We start from the raw sequence: 20,699 nt of genomic DNA, 5'->3' as shown, positions 1-20,699 counted from the left end.
GTGATAACCAAGGATTCTCCAAAGAGACCTGGCACCGAAGGAGTTAAGTCTCCATCTCAGATCCCAGTCACAATCCAAGTTTCACATCCGTAGAGCAAGGCAGGAAGCAGTAAGGACCTGAAGACTCACACTTTCATCCTCCTGCATAGTACCGGCAGCAACACACCCCATGATCCAGTGAATCCATGACTCCCCAGGCCCGAACCAGGTGTCAATTCACCTCTCGCTCACAACATGCAGAGAGAGGAATATCACTGCCAAGGGAAGTGAATCTCTCTGTGACCTCAACATCCTCACCATAAACAGGTACAGCAAAGATAGCAGCATCATTGAAAACCTGGATCTTAGTTTTGACCCAGGCAATGCGTATTCCCAGTGGCTTCTACTCCTCATTCAGTGCCTCGCGGGCCCCCTTAAGGATATCCAGCGTCTCCGCAAAGATGACTGAAGCATCTGCAAAATCAACGTCAGAGACATTGACATTCTCAAACGATGCACTGCAGCTTGATCTCACCAACATCCTCCCTAGAAACCAGACCATACAAGTGCTGAAAAGTGTGGGAGCCAGTACACACCCCTGATGAACTCCAGCAACAACTGGAAATAAGTCAGAGATGGAACCACCACACCTCACCACACTCTCAGTCCCAGAGAACAATCCAGAGGGCATCCTGATTCACTGAATCAAACGATTTGCGGAGATCAACACGGGTTGTGAGCAGCCCCTGCTGAAACTCTTGTCTGCATTCGGTGAGGACCCAAAGAGCAAGGATGCGGTCAATCGGTGTCATCTTTGGTGTAAAGCCTGACTAGTAGGGTAAGAATACTGATTCTGGCTCACTTTTCCCCATGTAAATGAATGGGGGATTTTCAGCGATTCATATTTTTTTCCCTAAAAATAAATCCCCTTTTTATCCCAAGGTATATTTATTTGTCTCCCCTTTTAACTTGGAGGTTGAACCTGGGGGTTGAACAGCTCACTCATTGAACCTATAAAGATTTGTTCATTCTCAAATTCCTTCAATAGTTTAATTTTCTTTGCACAATAATCCCCATCTAAAATATTGATAAACAAAACATTTGAATCTTTATATTTTTTAAGATACCCCATTTGTGCCATTACGAAATGATAAACTTCTCTTAATGCTCTTGTTTGACCACCTCCTGAGCCACAGGTTATTTTTTGTTAAGCCCCGCCCACTTTTCTTTAAGCCCCGCCCACTTTTGTTAAGCCCCGCCCACTTTCCACAAGGTATTCAATAATCCCCGCCCACTTTTCTTTAAGCCCCGCCCACTTTTGCTAAGCCCCGCCCACTTTTGCTAAGCTCCGCCCACTTTTCATAAGGTATTTTTCTAAACCACGCCCACTTTTGCTAAGCCCCGCCCACTTTTGCTTAGCTCCGCCCACTTTTCATAAGGTATTTTTTTCTAAGCCACGCCCACTTTTCCTAAGCTCCGCCTACTTTTGCTAAGCCCCGCCCACTCTTACATCATTTCCAGTTCATCTCTGACTCACAAAGAAATCACTAGAAAATTACAGGATGTTATGGTTTTGAAAAATTTCCCAATGAAGGCTTGCCTAGGCTTGCCCAGGGAATTTCCAAAGGAAACCACACCCACCAGTCTTTCTCTATAAAAGCTTCAAACCCAGGCTCCATTTTAAACATTTGTTCTTGCTGGCAATGGTGTGCTGTGTGCTTGCCTCGAACTCTCTGTCTTGTATGGAACTAAACCTTCAAGTTGATGAACTGGATTCAAACCTCTTATCTATTGAGGTAAGATTTTTATTTTCCTATTTTCAAACTTTGATTGAAGCATACTCATTTAATAATTAAATAACTTAATTAATACATTATTATTTTCTCTCACAGGAAATTGTATCTGAAATACAAAATGAAAATACTGCTTTTGCTACAACTTGGGGGAAATTGTTGGCTTGGTTGAAGACCTTATGAGCGACCAAGACCTTGAGTGGGATGACTTTGGTGTTCCTTGGAACTCTCTGTCTTGTATGGAACTAAACCTTCAAGTTGATGAACTGGATTCAAACCTCTTATCTGTTGAGGTAAGATTTTTATTTTCCTATTTTCAAACTTTGATTGAAGCATACTCATTTAATAATTAAATAACTTAATTCATACATTATTATTTTCTCTCACAGGAAATTGTGTCTGAAATACGAAATGAAAATACTGCTTTTGCTACAACTTGGGGCGAAATTGTTGGCTTGGTTGAAGACCTTATGAGCGACCAAGACCCACAGAACGAGTTCGTCCTTGATGACCCAACCAAAGAGTTATACCTTGGAGACCAGCAAAATCCTGAAAAAGAGTTTTACAGCAATAGTACTCATTGTGAGTTATCAAGACAATACCCACTGAACAAGTTATACGTTGATGAGCCAGAATACAAGTTTTACCTTGGAGACTCACAAATTTTGAAAAAATCAGTAAATGAGTACTGCCTTGATGGTTTAAATAACTACCTTGGAGACTCAGGAAAAGGGTTCTGCCAAGATGGTTCTAAATATGGGAACTACCTTGGAGACTCACAAATTTTGAAAAAATCAGCAAATGAGTTCTGCCTTGATGGTTTAAATAACTACCTTGGAGACTTGGAAAGTTGGGGTTATTTTGAAGACTTGAAATGCTACCACTCTTTAGGATTTAAACCTATCAAGAAAGTTCTTACTCCCTCTTTCTATGTCATCAAACCTGAAAGCCTTAAAAGACAGAATTGGAAGAAGAGAAAAAAAAAAAAAACGTAAAATATATATATATATATATATATATATATATATATATATATATATATATATATATATATATATATATATATATATATATATATATATATATATATATATATATATATATAGGTGGAAATCTCATTTTGAAAAAGACTGTGTTGGGTGAGGATTGAGTTGGGGTTGAGATTTTGAATGTGAGGGTTGGGGTTGAGATTTTGAATGTGAGGGTTGGGACACACACACACACATACACATCAACAAACAAAAGTTAAGCCTTGACTATTCAGTTGAGGATTCTGTGTTTGGGGTTCACAGATGTAAGAACGTCCACCCCTTGACACACATTATATACTGTTATACACCTCGGACTTGGCCCTCGAGTGTCCACAACGGTGTATAGTAGGAGGGAGTGAAGCGCCAACCTATTGCTCCCATTGCACACACACACACACACAAACAAAAGTTAAGCCTTGACTATTCAGTTGAGGATTCTGTGTTTAGGGTTCACAGATGTAAGAACGTCCACCCCTTGACACACATTATATACTGTTATACACCTCGGACTTGGCCCTCGAGTGTCCACAAAGGTGTATTATCTGCTTAGTTTTGTCTTTTGTAATTCCTGTGAATAAAATGAACCTAAAATCTCTTTCCCTTCCAAATCATATATTTTATAAGTCCAAGGAACTGTATCTATTACATCAACAATTTTAAAAAGTTCTTTCGTCCATCGTTCAGTAAAACCCTTTTCAAAATGAGATTTCCACCTATATATTCTTACGATATCACCAACTTTGAACTTAGGTTTTCTGACATTAATCTCTTTTTCATATTTTAATTTTGTAAATGTTTCTGATGGCTTCATATTCGTTGACGTGTGAATCGTGTCATTATACTTATCCACAATATCCTGAATAAAAGATGACCATTGTTGTGAACCGAGTTGTGTGAATTTTTTATATAGTCTCTCTTTTAAGGTATGATTAAAACGTTCAACAACAACTGCCTTCCCTTCATTAAAGGTACTGTATAATGTAATACTGTTATTTTTTAGAAAATTCATAAATGTCTTGTTATAAAACTCTCTACCCTCATCAGTCCACAATTTTTTAGGTTTTCTCTTACTTTTATTAAATATCTGTTGAAAAGCTAACATAAGAGTATTACCTGTTTTGTTTTTCAAAGGGACAACCCACGCATATCTACTCCTCAAATCAATAACGGTTAAAGCATACTTGTACCCCTTATCATTATTGAGTTCAATCAAATCAGCAGACCAGATATAATCAACTTCCTTGGAATAAACTTTCCTTCTCTGAAACTTTGTGAATATTGGTTTATGTAATTCATCAGCTAATTGCTCTTCAGTCTTAATGGCATCATTAGAACCTATAAGTTTTTGAATTTCCAAGTCCAAGTTTCAATTTAGCACTAATCATCTTCTTCACGATGAACCTATCAACTTTTTCTCTCAAGGTTGGATTTTGTATCAGAGACAAATTATACAACATTTCTCTATCGGCTTCATGCTTTTCTTCCAACGTTGTGGTATTCCCATAATCAATATCGTGTCTCATGCACACTTCATCAACTCTATTGATTGGTTTACTCCAGGATTTAGGATTGTCTGCCTCATCTAATCTTTTATCCAAGTTTGTGCCTGGACCACAGAAAGAATACCCTGGAAGATGTAATTCCCCTGGTATTCCAGTAGTTGTAAATTTACTTCCTGATAAAAACTTTTGTATATCTCCTCCGAGTTTGTGTTTGGAGATAAATTGATTTTTTTTTTGAACCACACACCGAACATATACCTTTTTGTATAACCCTGTTATTTTTACTTTTAATATATGAAATATTTTTAGTATTAGTTTTCTTTTTACATTTGAGACAATAACTCATTTATTTATGAGAAAAATTCCTGCAGAGTGCAAAAACCTTTTTAGTTTCCAACATGCACATTTGAATCTTAATTTTTAAAACATAAAGAATCCTTAGAAATGCCTTCACTCTCTCCTCCATTTATTTAAGAAAAAACTTGAATTAAAATGAATAGCTTGACGATGTCAATAGTCTTGAAGAAAATATTGCAAATAGACTTGTCAATTCTTTGTTTTCCTCCTCGGTGGGTTGAGTTATTTTCTGTAATACCACCAATCTTTTTTGAATCTCACTGGTTTCCATATTTTGATATTTATTCATTCTCTCTCTTTCCTCCCTCTCTCTCTTCTCCTTTTCCTCCTTCTCTCTCTTCTCCTTTTCCTCCTTCTCTTTCTTCTCCCTCTCTCTCTTCTCTCTTTCCTGCCTCTCTCGATTCTCTCTTTCCTCCTTCTCTCTCTTCTCCTTTTCCTCCTTCTCTTTCTTCTCCCTCTCCTCCTTCTCCTTTTCCTCCTCTTCCCTCTCTTCTTCAACTCCTTCCTCATCCCTTACTATCCTTGAATCGTTTACACCCCATAGAATATTATACATATATTCATCAGGATTTCTTGTTATTCCTGTATCCGAAATAATTTTTTACAACAGGAAACCAATAAAATTTCTTTTGAATTTCTAAAAGAGCCTTACCTTTTCTTAACCTTATAATTTTTTCATTATTTAACATTCTAATTAAATCTAAAGTTGTCGGTTTATCAACATCAGCATAATGCCAATCTTTTATTGAAAATACCTCATTCTTATGTTGTAGAACATATTTATTAAAATACCGAATACCCTTTTCTTGAAGGTATGCTTGGACACAGAAATGATAATTTTCTTGAAGCCTTCTTGCTGTCATTTATGTATTAGAAATATATGTTAGAATAATATTATGGCACGAAACACCTCCCCATCTTCCCATAGTTAAATCATTTTGTATTTCCTTACTTATTATATATAATCCTGTTTTTTTCTGTTTTCATGAGATAAACAAGGGCAAAACCATTATTATATTTACCCTTATTAAATTCTTTTATTTGTTGTTTACTAATCGTGGCTCCACAAAACTCATTCTCGATACCAAGTGCATAATATTCTTCCTTACGAGACTGATTTAATTGTTCCAGGTCTTCGAGGTTAATTTTAAATGACCAATTATACCCTAAATCATTCATATCATACCCCCATTGTTCTATTCTCATACAAACGATACGCCTTTCTTTATAAAAATTTATTTTAATTCGAACTGTGAATTCTGTATGACCTGGAGATAATATCAACACTTCTGTATCTTTGGAATACACAGCCGTTTTATTTAAGTATATATATTGTGATAAATCGTTTAATCTCACCAAGTCATTCGCGTCAGTCGGGCTTGGATAATTTTTTAATTTATAAGCATTTTTCATGTTAATATTTTTGTTTATATTATATTTATGTCGTTCAGCCTGTGCCTTTGTGTAATAATTTGATAAATCAATATCCAGTTCTTGAGATACACCAAAGATAGAACCATCTTTACCAACATAAGTCATTTATATTAGATTAAAAATAATATCATAAAATTTTTTATTTTTGTTGAGTTGAAATAACACATATAGACATAATTGACCACAACACTTGGAATTTAATTCTTGGACTTGAAATGTTTGATAAACACCATTCTGTAAGAATTTTATGACTTCAACAGGTGGTGGAAGACCAAAACTATCAAAATAATATTTGTCTTGATTATTAAAAATACAAACCCAATGAGAACCGTTCCCATTATTATCTTCTAAGTTCATAATAATATTCTTTGTATGTTTCGGCACATTTGTTAATTCATCTCTCATACAAATAACCACATTATGAATTTTTAATTTCTTACAATATTTGGCAAGTTGTAAATTTGATGTTGTATTCTTTCCAAATTCTTTCAACCACTCATCAATGCTCATTTATTTATTAGAAAGATATAATCCATTACCTCTTTTCGTTAATTTTACACCTGCTTGTGCTATAGAAGAAAGCATATCTCCAACTAACAATCTCGCTTTATCAGGCAGACCTTCAAGTTTTTCAGCAAAATCTACAATTACACCACTTCCACTAATTTGTTTCTCCAACTCTTTGTTATGTCTTTCCAATTCTTTTTGAGCCTGGAGTTGAGCCTTCCTTTCGTTGGCAGTTTTGACCGCTGTTGAAATACCACCCGTCAATGCTCCAACCGCACTTAAACCAGCAAATAAAGGAATTAGAAATGGGAGAAATCCTCCACTCGTCTCTCTTATTGAATATTTTTTCAACATTGGTTTTGTCATTTTAATTTTAAGTGAGCCAGTGTCATTCAAGATTTTAACCTGTTCTCTTGTGAGCAAAACATCAATTCTTACTGCTCCTTTTCTCTGAATTGTATTAACGTTAATCGTACAAGGCTTTTGATTTTGAACACAAGATGATAGTTTATGAAGATTGATTTGATTAACATATACCCCAGTTGGTACTTTGCCACTCATTTATTTAACAAAAAATTATGTGAGACTAATCATCACACCATTATCTGTATTAATCTGCAATTCTGTTTCTTCCAAAAGCAAACAATATGTATCAACTTCTTCACTCTCTCCTCTTTCAATGTATAGGGAAGTATCCACTCGATTAGACTTTATAGTTTCCTTTTGAGCGCTCAGGTCAAACGCATAGATTGTATACAAACTTTTAAATGCTGTCATATCCAAAATAGGTTCTTTATTTCCATTACTTTCACACACCTTTTGGTAAGACTTGTATGCTTCAGCAAAATCATTTTTTTCCCAATTAATTTCCAATCTATCTCGTGGATAAAATGTTCCATCTAGAGAAACGCGAAGTTGTTTCACCTTAGCATTATCACTCAATGCATTATTCTTATCAGTCACAGTATCACCATCTGGCTTTTTAAAAATCATCCACAGATATCGTGGCTTTCCTTCCAGAACACCCAAATTCCACGTGTAAGTAGTTTGATTGAGTTTAACGTGTTGACATCTTCTTTTGAGGTATGATACACTGAGTGGTTTCTTTGAGTTAAGTCTTCGATTCAACATCTCTTCTGTTTTAAGATTAGGAGTATATTCACTGATATACCAACTCATCTCCTCAATTACAAATTTATTCTGTTCACCAAAAGCACTACCAACACCAAAAAGCAATCTATTTTCATTATCATTCCTTTGTAGTTGAAATCTAATTTTAAGACCATACAGAACTTTATCATAATCACAAAATCCAAATATACCTTTAAGAGGAACTGCCACAGTAAAACTATTTTCTGCTTTTGCATCATCATTATACATTCCTTTCCTTTGAATATATCCAGGGTCTGTGTTTGTTCCCGTTGACATATCAGGAATAAAACCTTCGACAGACCCCTTTCCCATTCTATCACTGAATGTATAGAGTGTAAATTTCATCATTTCAGATACAGCAGAGACATAATCAACCGCTTCAACTTCTTGTGTTCCAATATACAATCGCACACTATCAAACATTTTCCAGAAGAAATCATTTACAAGTGTAGCGTTTGTGTTATTCCCAGCCTTAGTGAATTTAAATTTACACAACAAGAAACTTTCGGAGAGATTCAAATAGGTTTGTTGATTATTTATTTCAAAACTTTTTGTACCATTTGTATTCCAGTCTGTTCCAGTTATTGCATTTACCTTGAAGTAATCTTTTTTAGTGGAGTTTGAGATAATAATAGTATCATCCAAATCATAGATACTATCAATTGCTTCCATACTTGTATTTATTTAGGAAAAAAGATGTTAAAACTTTTGAAACCCTGTTCCAAGTATTTGAATTATTTTCTGTCGTTCTTGGGGGGACAACTGAGTTTTACCTTTCTTAATTTCTTTTATTGCTTGTAATTTATGAGATTCCTTCTGAGCATCTTTAATACTCTTTACAGCACCTGCTACATTTCCCACAGCAGAAGCAGTTGAACCAATTAGGTCTTTATGTTTAAGAATAGTTGAACCAATACCCATGAGAGTATCAATTATCCCATCTCCTCTAAATTGATGTCCGACACCCCTTTGTCTCTTAGGTTTATAGTATCCTCTACCAAGATACATACCTTCACCCTTGTAGTACGGGTAAAGGAACATCCCATCCCCTGTAATTATTTTATATTTTCCCAACTCGTGTTTCCTCACAATAACCATCGTATTTATTTATTGAAAAACTTCACGTAGGTGAATTCTGATGGATATAACTTCTCCATTAAAAGAAATCACACGATTATCTTGGTCGGTTATCCTAAAATTTACTCTGTGTATGGTTTTTCCTGACACAGGTAGATAAACCAAATTTTTAGGTTCCATATTGAATTTATAACCAATTTGGGTTGAGTATGCGCTGAATGAAAATATTGTATTTGTTTTTAATCCATCATTATAAGCACCATCAATCAAATCACAGTGAATTAACACCGAATTTATTCCTGAGGATATTTGAATGACATTATCACTGTAAAACGTCCCATTAGTTTCAATCTATGTTGAGGAGAAACCTAATAACTCTCTAAATGAATTATCAATTGTGAAATCAACCTTGTAGTTATTTTTAACTTTAATCGTTGATTTTGAAGTATGTTTTTGAATGTTTATAACAATATTTTTTGGTTCATCACCCTGTTCTTTCATAAGACGAGCAATTTCGGAAGATATTTGAGAAATCTCGTATGCTCCGGTGAGACTGTTATCGTTTTGTATCCACTTCCCGGATTATAACTAAACTTGTCATTTTTCTCGGTTATATTAAATAAGGTATTATAAGTTTCCATGGACAATAAAGATGCCTCATATTCTTTTGTTGTGTCAAGTTGTAGTGGGTATGGGAATGAAGATGTGTGGTCGCTTGTTGTGAAATTAAAACTCAGGATTGTGCTTCTCATCTTATTTAATATGAGATAAAATGTCTTTATATTGAGATTTATTAATTATTTTCATGTTCATCAACTGGTCTAAAATGGCTGATGCTTCATTAAAACAATTGTTATTTCCAGCCTTCTTACTACCGAACAACAATAACAGTCTATTAACTAATTGCGATGGGTCATTTGGAAGAAAACTAATACCTGAACCAAGGATACTTAAAGCCTGAATAATGTGTTTCTCCTTCTCATTCTTCCTACTTTTACCAGAAAGAATAACCTTATAATTTAGAGTGTTCAGCAAATCAATATATACTCTATCATCATTATTTTCCATATCCAATGGTTTATCAATATACTTTGATTCATCCCTCACAGTTGAACCTTGTCTTCCATCTTTTGTGAGAAGAAACATTAATCTCGGAGTTAGTTTAACAGGGGGTTGAGCAGAACTTAAGAACCTTAATTCATCATTAAATATCAATACCTTTTCTTGAACAAGATGAAATATTGCTGGTTGTTCTGTTGGAATGAGTCCTGCTTTGGTTTTTGAATCCGCTGAATATTCATTGTTTTGAACAGCATTCACAATATAATCAGGGGTTGATTAATCTCTTCCAGTTGTTGAAATAAACCTTCATCATATTCTAATTCTCCAATATGCTCTAATTCTTCCTCCGTCATTTGACTGAAATCTTTTAACATTTGGAGCTTTCTGGGAGTATATTCTACTGTGGGAACTGTGGAAACATCTTTCATTTTTTCTTGGGAAGTTTTTAAAAGTGGTTTAAAAAATTTCTCTTGTTTTCTTTCAAATGCTTCTTCGCCCGTTAGTTTCTGTCTGCGTTTCTTCTTTATGTCTTCCTGTTGTTTTACAACTTTTGAAACCAACTCTTGATGTTCCTTAAATCTTCTTGCTCTTTCTTTTGAATCCATTTATTTATTGTAAAATATCATTTAATGAATTGTAAAGATTAACAGGGAAATTTTCCTTTTCTTCATCATTCAAGTAGATGTGTTCAAATAAATCCTTTTCTTTAAATATTTCATCAAATTCTTTATTAACATTAATGCGAGTTGTAATTTCTTCTTCACTAATCCTTGCATCTCTGCTTTTCATACGTTTGCGTTGAGTTTCTTCATCAACATCAAAACCGAATGATAAAATCTTCACTCCGCTCAGATATTTAATAATTTGTCTCGTTCCTTCTGGATTAGTTTCTAATATCCCAACACCACCAGATTTTAGTTTCCTTAACTCACTCTTACAATGTGAATATTTTGTTGTACCAAGAGAAACCTCCTCAAATATTTGTCCTTCATTCCTCAATCGCATATGTTCCTCCACTGAAATATAGTGATAATCTTCACCTTTTATTTCTCCAGGTCTTATTGCTCTAGTTGTTGTTGATACAATGCGTATCACGGGGTGTTTTTTAAGTAAATTTACAATATTCTCATTTGTACTACACAAGAACCTTGATTTATGAAAGTTTTTTCCAGAAGCAGATTTACCCACAAGATTTATAATAATAGTTGTCATTTATATATGTAATTGTTTATAAAACAAAAAATATATCCCTTAATATCTCATCTTGTTTCACAACAATATATTTATATTTTTCAGTCGTGTGCTTCATGTAATCCTCAAATTTCTTTTTACTACATAATGTAGAACAATTATCTCTCCAAAAATTATTGGTATCTATTGAATTTAACTTGAATAAAATAAAAGTATTAGCATTGTTTCTGATGGAACGACGAGGAAGTTGAAAGTACGATTGACTAAGATAAATACAATTACAAGAAGAATGTCTCCCTCTTGTGTAGTAGCTGTCCATTACCGTTTGGTTTCTCTCATTAACACAATCATCAAAGATAACGAGGTTCTTTTTTGATTTATCCAAATCTTGGGGAGACGGTATATCATCCGTATTATCACTAAGAATACAAGTTATAAGATTTGATTTCTTTTTACATCTCTGTGTATCACAAAATAGTTGAATTATATCTTCAATGTTATAATCATTTAGGTTTTTTTGACGTTTAAATAAACCGATTATATCTTCTTTTGAAGACCAGCATTAAAACCTTGTGAGAGTAGTTGATACTCTGGTTGAAAACTCGACTTTGTGAAAATTATTAAATTGTCATAATCTAAAAAGTTGGGAGTGAGGAGCATTTTTAAAAGTAAGCAGGTTTTTCCACATCCACTTGAACCAACTATGAGACATCTTAATGAATTTGGGAGATTTTTATGGTTGTTAAATTTTATCTTATTTTCCCAAATAGGTAAAAAATCATTCATTTATATATTTGAAAAACAGGTTATTTAATTTATTATTGGCTTTTTTAGAAACTCTATATTTTATCCTAAGTTCAGGTTTAATTTCAAGATAATCCATTATTTTATTTATACAATATCTTGTGTTGATATTTCCCTGAAAATTACATCCATGAATAATATACAACAACAATCCTTTGAACATTTCTCTTATACGTTCAGTTTCTTCCCTTGTAAGGAAAGGTGTGTTATCATCCTCATACTTTACATTCATTTCTCTAATCAATCTTGTAAAGTAATTCATTTTTGGTGTAAATCTAAAAGAATTATTTTCCTTTTTATATTTTTTATTATCATTAATTAGAAGATAATCACAGAATATACATTGTTTATAGGCTTTTGACTCTGTGTTTAATCCCCGTCTTTCACACGCAGGACAATTCTCAAATTTGTCATATGGAGAATCAGGAAAGTCTAGCATATTTATAAAGTAAAACTTTACTTAAACTGAAATTCATCTATACTTTCAGTTGTATATTACCATCGATATCGATATACTTTTTTCATTATCAGATTCAACGACAACATTTTTTATATTAAAGGTAATTTTAAAATTATCGTTAACTACTATTGAACGAAATGTCATTTCACCTGATATATTAACATCCTTTATTTCATCAGGATTTACATCTTTAGGGTTGTTGAAAAAAATACAAATTTCTCCTTGCATATTACAGATGGTCTTATCTTTTCTTTCTAAAGCTTCATCCATAAGGTTTTTGTTCTTTGATACTTTTTCTTGTTTCATTGCTTTTTCTAGTTTTGAATATATTACTAGAAGGAGAGGAGAAACTTTTGTTAGAGATACTTTAATTGATGTTCTACCAGGTATACTAAAAGCCCTTCCACTGAAGGAAATTGAAGAACTCATATTATTTACCATAATAGTTTTTATCCAATAGTTGTTATATTTATCTTTGTTCAATTTTACATCCTTGACATATTTCTCAGTATCTTTAACAGATGAAGAGATTGATTGAAACTTGTCTTTTGTGTCTTGAAACATTGTATTTATTAAGTGAAAAAGTTGGAGGATAAAATGTTTTTAAGCACAGATTCACCTATAAATTAAACGAAATTTTCATCAAGAAAATTTTAGTTTAAGCAAAGTTTTATTCTATAAATATGGTGAATACAACGTACTGCGATGTTTGTAATCACGAATATAAACATTATAGAAAACACCTCCGAACCAACAAACACACATTTAATCTATTTCATCAAATATCTCCTCTTGAGTTGGAAAGAAAACATTGTGATATCTGTTCAAAGGATGTTTTGAAGAGTAGTTATAATCAACATCTTCAATCACAAAAACACAAGAAAAATGAGTTTAAAGTAAAGGGAGACTATTATATTAAAAACACTGATGGGGCATTTAAAGGGCATATAAAAATAAGGATTTTTCAATTTGGAGAACCCGGTCCATCATCAATAGCTGAATCAATTGAAATAGTGAAACCCGATGTTGAAAAATTTATTAAAAAGACATTAAAAGAAATGAAAACTTTAAAGTTTTATATGGGAGTGAAAATGAATATGAAAAGACAAGATGAAGAACATACTCCTTATATGAGAACAGGTCTTCATTTTATAACATCATTTCAAGATTTTTTGAATAGTGGGGTTTATGAAGAACTATCAAGACAAGAGGAGGATGTTGATAATACAGTGGTAGGAAGTGGATTCAATATTAAAAAAATCATCTTTTTAGATATACACATTCTAAAATCAAACCCTCTTAAAGCTTCTTCTTATATTGAATTACCAAAAGAAATAAAACTAAAGAAGGCAGTTGTTAATATTAAGAACAATGATAATAAATGTTTTCTCTGGTCTGTTCTTGCTCACTTACATCCACCAAAATGTAATTCAGAAAGAGTAAAACAATATATGAAATATGAGAATACCTTGGACATTAAAGATTTTAAATTCCCAATGCCACCAACAGATATTCCTAAATTTGAGAAAAAGAATAATCTTTCTATTAATGTATATGGATTAACGGATACAAACAAAGTTCAAATATTAAAAATTTCAAACAACTATAAAAATGAAGAAACACACATTGATCTTTTATATTTTAGTGTTGGAAAGAATTCACATTACACATACATCAATAATTTATCAAGATTAATCTCTTCTCAGGTATTCAGAACAGCAAACAAAATATATCCTTGTAAGCGATGTCTTAATTCATTTCATACAAAAGAACGATTAGAACAACATTCAAAATATTGTAGTAATCATAAATCAGCTGTAATTACAATGCCTAAACCTGGTGAAAAGATTTATTTTGAAGATTATAATAAATCTATCATGCACCCATTTGTGATATACGCTGATTTTGAATGTATCCTTAAAAAGATAAATACTGCTTCTCCTAATCCAAAAGAACCATATACAAATAAATATCAAAAACATATTCCTTGTGGTTTCTGTTATTATATCAAATCATCTGTTGGAGAAAAGTATAACAAACTTGAACATTATCGTGGAAAAAATGCTTCACAAGAGTTTGTAAAACGATTAGAAAAGGATTGTATAAGACTCACTAAATTAATGAAAGAAACAAATGAACCGATGAAATTAACCAAAGAAGAAAAATTAGAATTTAGAATGAACAATATCTGTCATATTTGTGAGGGGGAAATTAAGGAGTCTAAAGTTAGAGACCATTGTCATCTTACTGGTAAATATAGAGGTCCCGCTCATTCCTGTTGTAATCTTAATTATAAATTACCTTCTTTTATTCCAGTCTTTCTTCACAACAGCGCCAACTATGATACACATCTATTTATAAATGAACTTTCAAAAACACCAGGGAATATTTCTGCCATAACAAACACAAGTCAAAAGTATATTTCATTTTCAAAAATGATATTCACAAAACCTTTAACTCGTATTAGGTTTCTAGATTCTTACAAGTTTATGGGAACACCACTAGCCTACCTCGCATCAAATCTAAGCTCCACGGACTCTTTTCCAAATCTTAATTCATTCTTTCCAAAAGAGGAAATTCTCACTAAAGAGGAAATTCAGATTAAAGAGAGAATTCAAAGTAAAGAGGAAACTCTAATTAATGAAGAAATTCTAACTGAAGATGAAATTCTAATTATAAAGAAAATTCGAACTAAAGAGGAAATTCAGATTAAAGATGAAATTCTGATTAAAGAAGGAATTCTTACGAGAGAGGAAATTCAAACAAGGAATGAAATTCAAAGTAAAGAGAAAATTCTTACAAGTAAGGGAATTTATCCTTATGATTATATGGATTCATTTATGAGATTTAAAGAAACAACTTCCTTCAAAAGAAAGTTTCTACAATAACCTTTATGAAGAAGAGATAAGTGATAAGGAATATAAACACGCACAAGAAATATGGAAAATATTTAACATAAAGAACCTTGGAGAATATCATGATTTATATCTAAAAACAGATGTTTTATTGTTAGCTGATGTGTTTGAGGCTTTTAGAACACTCTGTCATAATAAAAATTGTTATGGATTAGACCCTGCCCACTATTTCACAGCTCCTGGTTTAGCTTGGAGTGCAATGTTGAAAATGACAAAACAAGATATAGATTTAATCAGTGATGTTGATATGCTTTTGATGATTGAGAAGTCCAAGAGAGGTGGAATATCACAAGTATGTTCAAAAAGATATGCGAAAGCAAATAATAAATATCTCCCAAATTATGATAGTGAAAAAGATAGTAATTATTTGATGTATTTTGATGCTAATAATTTGTATGGATGGGCAATGTCTCAATCTCTGCCTTATGGTAAATTAGAGTGGGTGGAAGAAAAGGATTATGAAAAGGCTTTGATGAATATTGTTATTTCTTCTCAAGAGGAATTGAATGACGAAGAAGAAGGTTATTATTTTGAAGTTGATTTGAGGTACCCGAGTGTTCTTCATAATAAGCATAAAGACCTTCCTTTTGCATGTGAGAAAGAAACCCCAAAGAAAGAATGGTTCAGTGATTATCATAAAAGTTTTAATATTAAAGGCAAATCAACAGAAAAGTTATTAACAACATTCTATGATAAAGAGGGATATGTTTTACATCAGAGAAGCTTAAAACAGTTTTTGAGAGAAGGATTGAGAGTAGCTAAAATTCATAGAGTTTTAAAATTTAAACAAAGTCCTTGGGTGAAAAAGTATATTCAATTCAATACAGATATGAGAGCAAATACAAAAGTAAAATTTGAAGGGGACTTTTATAAATTAATGAATAATGCTGTATTTGGAAAGACTATGGAAAATGTTAGAAACAGACAAAACATTAGATTCGCAACATCTTGGAAAGAAGCTTCGAGATTGATAAATAAACCAAGTTTTGAGAGAGAAGAGGTTTTTTCAGAGAACTTTTCTGCAATTCATATGAAAAAGGAAAGTATTGTAATGGATAAACCAATTTATATTGGAACAGCAGTTCTTGATTTATCAAAGATATTGATGTATGATTATTTGTATAATGACTTAAAGAAAGAGTATGGTGAAAATGTTTCATTGTTGTATATGGATACTGATAGTTTTATCCTAGATATAAAAACTGATGATGTTTATGAAGATATGAAGAAAAATATTGGAGTATATGATACAAGTAATTTCAGCAAGAAGAGTGAGTTATTTTCCAAAAAGAATGAAAAGGTTATTGGTAAGTTTAAGGATGAGTTGGGTGGAAAAGTAATGAGTGAGTTTATTGGATTGAGAGCAAAGGCATATGCTTATAAGTATGGTGAACAGATTGATAAGAGGTTAAAGGGAATAAAGAAATATGTAATAAAGAAATCAATAACTTTTAGAAATTATTATAATTGTTTGATGAATAAGAAAGAAGAATATAGGAAAATGAATACAATAAGAAGTTATCAACATAACATATATAGTGAAGAAGTAAATAAAAAGGCATTAGGAGCCTTTGATGATAAGAGATTTATTTTAGATAATGGAATAGATTGTGTTCCATATGGATATTGTATGATAGAGTGAAAAAATAGATTATGTTTTAACGATGGGAAGATGGGTTAGGGTTTTTTAAGGGCTACCGCTTGGTTTTTCACAATATATAAATGGTTAAACCAAGTATTAATCAAACTAAAGAGTGGAGAAAATCTCAGTCTTGGTATATAAATGGAAAACATAATGAATGTGAAAAATATCAAATAAGTCTTATTGAAAAAATAACTAAAACAAAGGTAAATAAAACAAATAAGCGAATTAATTTAAAAACTAGTAAGTTAGAGGATGTAAAGAAAAAAATGAATATCCTTGAATGGACTGAAAACTTTGATGGTTATCAATTGAACAATGAAAAAACAATTTACTATAATCTCAAAATGATATGTGGCTCAGGAGGTGGTCAGATGAGAGCATTAAGAGAAGTTTATCATTTCGTAATGGCACAAAAGGGGTATCTTCAAAAATATAAAGATTCAAATGTTTTGTTTGTCAATATTTTAGATGGGGATTATTGTGCAAAGAAAATTAAACTATTGAAGGAATTTGAGAATGAACAAATCTTTATAGGTTCAATGAGTGAGCTGATCAACCTCCAGGTTAAAGGGGAGACAAAGAAATATACCTTGGGATAAAAAGGGGATTTATTTTTAGGGAAAAAAATATGAATCGCTGAAAATCCCCCATTCATTTACATGGGGAAAAGTGAGCCAGAATCAGTATTCTTACCCTACTCTGACTGCTCTGGATGCTGGTGCTCAAGGAAATGGTGGTGAACCCAATCAATAATTATCCAAGCAAAGACCTTGCCCCGTGTCCTATAAAATTCCCATCCCCATAAAATACTCATCCGGATGGATATTTTATGCATAAAATACTCATCCGGATGAATATTTAATGCATTAAATACTCATCACCCCCATAAAATATTCATCCCCCCTAAGATTTATCAAAACTTTTTACATAAATAAAAACTTTATACATTTTATGCATTAAATACTCATGCCCCCCATAAAATATTCCCATAAAATACTCATCCGGATGGATATTTTATGCATAAAATACTCATCCGGATGAATATTTAATGCATTAAATACTCATCCCCCCCCCCGATAAAATATTCATCCCCCCTAAAATTTATCAAAACTTTTTACATAAATACAAACTATACATTTTATGCATTAAATACTCATCCCCCCCATAAAATATTCATCCCCCCTAAAATTTATCAAAACTTTTTACATAAATAAAAACTTTATAGCATTATTACATCATGTTACCTGTAATACATAGTTCCTATATGTCTGTCCAGGTAATTATAATACACAGGGTGTCACCTGTGTGGGGACTGTGACCCTGGGGGCTTATCAATACAGGTGAGAGATAGGTGACACTGCATGTTGACCAGCACACAGGTGTGGCTCAGCTTTACACAGGAAAATAAACAGCCTTATAATGAATGATAGTTAAAACAAAGAAATACACTGAAGTTTTAAAACCATTTAAATCTTAAGTTTTGATTATTCACAAAAGGTTATAATAATGCAACTGGCATTGGTACTCTGAATGCTGCATTTTGTAAAGTGTATTCTGAAAAGAAGCGTTATGTTTAAATTTTCTTGATATCACAGTTGATTTCTGACATTTTAATATATCGACCTCTTCCCCAACAAAAAATAAGTAAATATACACAGTTTAGTTATACAATTGGCGAAGGAACTTGATTTATACAGTACAGTATTTTAAGTGTTATTGGAAAAGAGAATGTTATTTTGTATTTTTCTTGATAATATAGTTGAGTTATGACATTCTCCCCAACCCAACAAAAAATTATGAACAAAATCAGTTGTACAATTTTCTATGCCCATCTTTTTAATGCAACTGATGGAAATATATGCTTACATATTTATATGTACATATAAATGTCAGGTTTTTAAAAAAATTGTTACATTCTCTTTGTCATTTTTAATTGTTAAAGCAAACTTTTCTGATATTTGTCTTTTCACAAATTCTAAATTCTAAAAACAACACCCTAATTATTTCACTATTAATGAGCTCATTAAAGCTTGTGTACTAGACTAGACTTACCATGCCAGAACTATGGTTGACAATTATTGATACAATTGACTGGATAACACCTCGTGAATGGATTGATGGTCACTGAATGGGAAGTGATGGAGACTTTGACAGATATGTTGTTTTTGTAACTAGAAGTTTATAATGTGGCTGGTCAGATATACATGTACATATTACTTGGTCACTTGGATGTCACCATACATGCTTCATACAGCAACGGTGCAACATGGAAGTTGATTTTTATGGTGAGATTGCAACCTTCTTGCAGAGTGACCCAAACAAAAGACAATGGCCTAAAAGAGTACTGGTGAGTAATATTTATTTTTAAAGGATTAGTTATGTAATTTACCCTAATCCAACTGCTGATTTGTAATAAAAAACAAACCTCTTTTATGTTTTAATTGATGTTTAACATCATGTATTTTTTACCTAATGTTGATAGGATAATGTCAAACTATTTTTGATTGTTACAAAATGGTCAATCAATTGTAATTGACATGTTAAAAAAACTTTATATAGAGAAATAAGCCTTTTTCACAGTACAATGCAATAACCTTCAATATTTCATTGATTTGGTAATCACATCTCATTTATTAATTTTCACACTTTGCAAAATAATTGTAAGTAAAATCTTTTCACATTAGAGAAGTACATAACATTTTAGGAATCTGCGATAAATTTTCAATCTATAGTATTGAGCATAGATAGGTATACAGTATCAATTAGAAAGATATACTAAAAGGGTAGTTTACATTTTATGGGGGGTATAGATAGGCATTTTATGACTGCAATATAGGGTAAGAAATGTATTTCATGACTTTACAGTATTGGGTAGATGGTTATTGTAATGGTGGTAGATAGGTATTGTTATGGTGGTAGATAGGTATTTAATGGTTACAGTATAGGGTAGATGGTTATTTTTATGGTGGTAGATAGGTATTTAATGGATGCAGTATATATATATGTATATATATATATATATATATATATATATATATATATATATATATATATATATATATATATATATATGTCAGATGGGTATTTTATGGGGGTAGATGGGTATATAGGGCAGATGGGTATTTTATGGGGGTAGATGGGTATTTTATGGCTACAGTATATGGTAGATGGTTATTTGAAGGGGGGTGGATAAGTATTTAATGGCTACACTATAGGGTAGATGGTTATTTTATGGGGGTAGATGGGTATTTTAAGGCTACAGTATAGGGTAGATGGTTATTTTATCGGGGGTAGATAGGTATTTAATGGCTACGGTATAGTGAAGATGAGTATTTTATGGGGGTAGATGGGTATTTTATGGCTACAGTTTAGGGTCGATGAGTATTTTATGGGGGGTAGATAGGTTAGCTATTTAATGGCTACGCTATAGGGTAGATGGTTATTTTATGGGGGTAGATGGGTATTTTATGGCTGAAGTTTAGGGAAGATTGTTATTTTATGGAGCTAGATGGGTATTTTATGGCTAGAGTATAGGGTAGATGGTTATTTTATGAGGGGTAGATGGTTATTTTATGGCCACTGTAGGGAAGATTGTTATTTTATGGAGCTAGATGGGTATTTTATGGCTACAGTATAGGGAAGATGAGTATTTTATGGAGTGAGATAGGTATTTTATGACTACAGTATAGGGTAGATGGTTATTTTATAGGGGTAGATAGGTATTTTATGACTACAGTGTGGTTATTTTATAGGGGGTAGATAGGTATTTTATGACTACAGTTTTGGGTAG

The 20,699-nt window shown here is 32.3% G+C and overlaps 1 long non-coding RNA gene across 1 annotated transcript in view; it reads left to right on the top strand.

Moving 5' to 3' along the window:
• LOC147022631 (uncharacterized) overlaps positions 1 to 19,472 on the top strand; it is a 140,381-nt gene extending 120,909 nt beyond the window's left edge. Inside the window, exon 8 of the long non-coding RNA XR_015059826.1 lies at positions 19,164 to 19,472. This is a non-coding gene — a long non-coding RNA (uncharacterized LOC147022631). The remainder of the gene's footprint in view (positions 1 to 19,163) is intronic.
• Positions 19,473 to 20,699: the final 1,227 nt, after the last annotated feature.

The sequence above is a fragment of the Eptatretus burgeri genome, chromosome 7, assembly GCF_056783735.1.
Source record: "Eptatretus burgeri isolate ZD-2024b chromosome 7, Ebu_testis_v1, whole genome shotgun sequence".
Lineage (NCBI taxonomy): Eukaryota > Metazoa > Chordata > Myxini > Myxiniformes > Myxinidae > Eptatretus > Eptatretus burgeri.
This window is presented reverse-complemented; position numbering and strand designations above follow the sequence as displayed.